This window comes from Heloderma suspectum, chromosome 3, assembly GCF_057233095.1.
Source record: "Heloderma suspectum isolate Gila_16-S chromosome 3, 16-S_ref, whole genome shotgun sequence".
In the NCBI taxonomy this organism is placed as follows: Eukaryota; Metazoa; Chordata; class Lepidosauria; order Squamata; family Helodermatidae; genus Heloderma; species Heloderma suspectum.
In genome coordinates, this window is record NC_139460.1 from 88604532 (window position 1) to 88609714 (window position 5183).

The following is a 5183-nucleotide window of genomic DNA, read 5'->3' on the forward strand; positions in this document are numbered from 1 at the left end:
TCATTGAGAATAACAAAGACAATTTGAGAGACTTTAAGCCTTGTGTGCCCTACTCAGAACATTACAGCTTACACATGCATGGGCCAGAATGATGCGGTTGATTTTTCTGTGCTAAAAGGCACAAAGAAAGCTTAATAGGGCCTTCAGATCCACTTTTCATGACACATTTCCATATTTTTTAAAAAATCGTAACAAACTTGCCATGACTGATTACAGAAAGGCTCCCCAAAATTACGAGATCAAAAAGCTGATTGCCTCAATGAAGTTTTCTCTTTGTGGGGTTTTACTTTTGCATTCTCTTGCATTCTCATTAGTAGAGCAAGCTGACAACAGCCATGTTGGATCTTCCCATAATTGATGTTCCCACCATTTTCTAACCTGTTCTTCCCCTCTCTATTATAAAGTTACTTCTGATATATGCTAACACACTACCATGAAATATTTAGGGAGACACTTCATTCTCAACCCTTAAAGCTGCAGCTGGTGATAGGGGCAAAAGAATTAGGTTCCAAACCAAGAGGTTTTGTTTCTCAGCCACTCTGGTCAAATATATTTTAGACAAACAACATATATTCATCTCCTTCTGCTCTCTGCTCCCTCTCCTCACAATGTGGAGCACGGCTGTGGATATAACAGTCCATCGCAGTCAGTGACATCTTCTGTCATGCAAACTGTTTCTGCCCCCAAGCACAGACTAATAGATAGGTGCCCCAGTCCAGCAAGGGACATCCCATGCACAGTTGATGTAGTTGTGATTGGGATGTTCATCCAGTCCCTGCTGGATCCAACATAGATGTGTCAGATGGCGGTATACAGACCCCCCCTCTTCTAGGGCTACTAGTTGCACATATTAAAGAGCCTCTAGAGTTCTAATGAGGTCAGGGTGAGCTGTATAAATATAAATAATCAGCATATTCTGACTCCGTGACAGCATACAAAGGGCATCTAACTACATATTAACATTATCTACAATGAAACTAGCTCAAAAGTGGAAATGACAGGAAGTAGCAGTTCTATGCTTCCTGGTGAAATTTGTCAACTTGGTATATAAAAATGCAGAAACACCTTTTAGGGAACTGCCAAAGTAGTAAAAGCCATATGTACGGGTCACTTCTTTGTGAAAGTGACCAGGAAATATTTTCCCAAACCCAATTAGTATGGTGTTTGGCTGGTTTTATCAGACTAGCTCAGTGGTACAGCATCTTGGCCTAGAAGTGAGCGCAGCTTCTAGGAGTTGTGAATTACAGATTTGTCATCACTCCATAAAACTTAAATAACTGGAACTGTATTCAGCAAAAATCAGCACACTGATGAGAAATTAATGTGAAGGATCTATCACAGTGCAAAATTTCTACCTGCCTACTAGATTTCTCCTGAGTTACGTATTTTAAAACATGGTTATATATAGATATATATATTGTACAAAAAATAATTTAAATTCTTCTCAATGTACTTTTGATTTCCAGATCAGGCAGGTATCAAGACAAAATTAAGGCTGTAGTTTGTTTTCTTTTTTGAGGGAATTGTCTCACTTTGTTTGAATGGGCATTTGCACTATGGAGCCACACCAATTGTTTTCTATTTACATGGTTGTCTTTGTTCTGCCAACCTTACTTTGAGCAGTAATTTACTCTGGATACTGATTGCTACCAAATTCCGTTCAGGATAAACGGTTTCAATTGGAGCTGGACAACTTTATTTCTATTGAGAGATATTTCCACAAGCACAAATAGCATAATGTAGGTACCCTTGGGAGCTGTTACCTGTCCTAAACAAGCAAAGAAACAAAATTTCTCCCAGCCTGTTCTTTGTCCTAGCAAAGAGGTTTATACATTTGGGAGTATGTTGACTTCCTGTACCAGTGCAATGTCACATTACATTGCATTTTGAATCTAATGTTTTGTGACAATGCAGCAAGCTAGGTCAATGCACCATCAGCAGACATGGTCATCATCATGTGATTGTGCAAAGATGTCCAGCAACACAGGAATGGTGATGGATGATTCAAAGTCTGCTTGTTGTGGGGGCAAGGTGTAAATCAGGGGTGGGCCACACTGCTGCCCCAGTGGTTGCCATACTGTTGTTTATGCTGTCAAATATACTGATAAAATTGGGGAGGACAGAAGGGAGCTTCCTTTTAAAAGCAGAAATGTGTGGTTTGCTGTCTAAATTTGGTGATGAGGCAGCAAAAGGGGAAAGGGGATATTTTGCTTCAAACTAGCCAGGCACAAGGAGAAGGGGACGGCAGAGGATGAGATGGCTAGATAGCATCACCGATGCAATGAATATGAACCTGAGCACACTCCGGGAGAGAGCGGAGGGCAGGAAGGCCTGGCGTGCTATGGTCCCTGGGGTCACGAAAAGTCGTACATGACTTAACGACTGAACAACAACAACAAGAAGCCCCCCTTTTTGCCACCACCAAATTTGGTGACGAATTTATGGTCTTGAAAGGAGGCTTCCCCCACTCTTCACTGCTGAGCCACCAAACGTTAGCAGCATATTTGGTAGTGTGGCAGAGCCAGGGTTAGTGGGGGCCTGGAAAGGGCCAGGAGGGCCACATGTTGACCACCCTGGTGTCAATGGTCAGAATCAGATTCCTGCTATGGCATAATGGAAAAGACCAAAACCACCTGATGTACATGAGGATTGAATCTGATGGAACTCTTACCAAATGACATTTGAAGTCGTTTCCTGAACATAGATAGGTATGGATTCCAGGGGCAGTTCCCAAAACAGATTTCTAGACTTATGCCTAGTGCCGTTCACAAAAGTATGCTGATTATGTAGTTCAGCATAATTATTTTTTCATGTATATGCATGAATGGGGTGGCTTCAAAAAGTGAGCTGCAAATATTCCATTGAAAGAAGCTCAACAGATGCCACTCTGATAATATTGGCATAATTGCTGCTGCATATTAATTTGGGATTGGGGTACAAAGATATTACTTGGTAGGCTTCCTTAACATGAAAAATGATGATGAAGAACCTTGGGGAGTGGGGTATCCAGTGATTTAATTAATGTATGTGTGTATGTTGAAATAAGCATTTAACCTGGTAATATTTTGGTGGCTTGCCATAGAAGGTTCTTTTCTCCATGAATCCGTGGATAAACAGCTAAACATTTGTTTAGGTCTACTCACTCTCCTTGATAACATGCTTGATGGGCTGAAAATGTTTAGTGGTAAAATCTTTGCAAGCTTACTTTATAGTATCCTGGAAGATAGCATGGGATTGAAAGAAAGAGGGTAAAGACTCATGGGTATTTTCTGTGGTGGCCAAAAAGCTGACCCAAGCCATGAGGATGAAGTCAACAACATGTAATGCTGCTTGCCATGCCTCACAGCAGCCTTCTCTAATCTGATACCCCCCATTTGTTATGACCTCAACTCCCTTCAGTCCCAGCCAGTGTAGCCAATTGTAAGAAATGCTGGGAGTTGTAGTCCAAAATGTCTTTAGAGAACCAGATTGGAGATGTCTACCTTGCACATTCAGTGACTGGGACAAATTAGCCATTTTGTTCCAGGGACGGGCAACTTGTGGCCCTCCAGAACTTTTGGCCTACAATTCCCATCATCCTTAGCCAGCATAGCTGATGATGAGTGATGATGGAAGTTGCAGGCAAAAATATCTGAGGGCCACAAGTTGCCCACCCGTGCATTAGATAGTTCAGCTTGAATTATGTGCACTGGTGGCATTATGGGTAGGGATGCTATATAGACATTGTGTCTACTTATTGGCAGCTGTCAACCATTGGGAGAACGTGACTCGGGAAAGCACTTAAGGCACTACTCATTATAAGTAAAGATGGCAGAATGAGGCCTACAAATTGTGCTCAACTGACATCACAGAAATGACATGGGTGCAAGGCTGGCATGCTGGTATCTCATGAGAGATGCCTTTCTAAGGATTACCCACTGGTGCAATGTTATTTGGGGAATATTCAAGACATATGAAGTACGTATTATGATAGTGACATTCAGCTGAAATTCAATTGTTTTCTTTCACACAGAACTTCAGCTGAAGATGTTCTCTGCTGAACTATGTATAACATTCAAAAAAATTCCATGGCTTATATAGGTCTGTCTGTCTGTCTATTCTGTCTGTCTGTCTGTCATCTATTTATCAAACTACACAGTTTTTTAACTGAATGTTTTTGAAAACCAAAAAGTTTCCCAAGGTATTGCACTTAAAAGGGTAGCAGCCCAATATACAACTGTTGTAGACAAATGCTATACAAAGAAATCCTTGCCTTTGGCAAGAATCAGCCACAGTTAAATTCTAGCTGCCCTGCCCAAATAACCATAAATGGTTTCACCATATAACATTATGAAGGATGGGGTCATTTTGTAAACAGTTTCACAGTATATCAGGAATCATGTTGTAATTTCTCTGTCCTCCCCCCCCCCCGCCCCCCAGACGTATGGCTTTTTAGAGTTAACTAAATCATCGCTTAAGAAAAGAGTGAGGTACTCTAAATAGCTGCCAGTCTGGTACAATGAGGAAAATGGCATGCATTAATGGGGCAGTTATATAAGGGTGCCAAACAAACTCTAATAAACTTCTGGTATTAGAACTATAATGCCTTCTCCATGGTGGGCTATATTTTTTTGCATCCTATTATTTTCTAAATTATATATCTAAACCTACATTAATTGCACACATATATACATTATTTAGAGGTTCTTCACTATAGTACTTTTTTACATGCTGGGTTTATTACTAAACTGAAAGAGAAAGTAATTACATAAGGCATATGTACAGTATCTCATTGAACTGCAGATCTCTCTGTTCACCTTGGGTCTTAAAGCTGCAATGCAGGCATCTCATTCAAAACTGTCTCGGGGGAATATATAAAAAAGCTGGAGTTAAAGCTCAGGACATGAATGAATATTACTTACAGTCACTCCATTTGTGTTTGGCCCAGGTTAATGAATGTCTGCCCCTTTTTCTTAAAAAAAAACCCCAACCCCAACCCCAAACCAGATACCTGTGTATGAGAACACTGGTTTTTCCAGTTGAAAAGCAGAACAATGGTAAGAGATTACATAGTAGAAGAAGGGACATTGCAGCTTTAACCCAAATCTTTCTCTTATGAGCAGTCAGGCATTTCAGACCTTAAATGTCTTGCCTTCTTCCCCCTTTTAAAGGACAATTTGTGGTTTTCTTTCCTATCCTAAGTT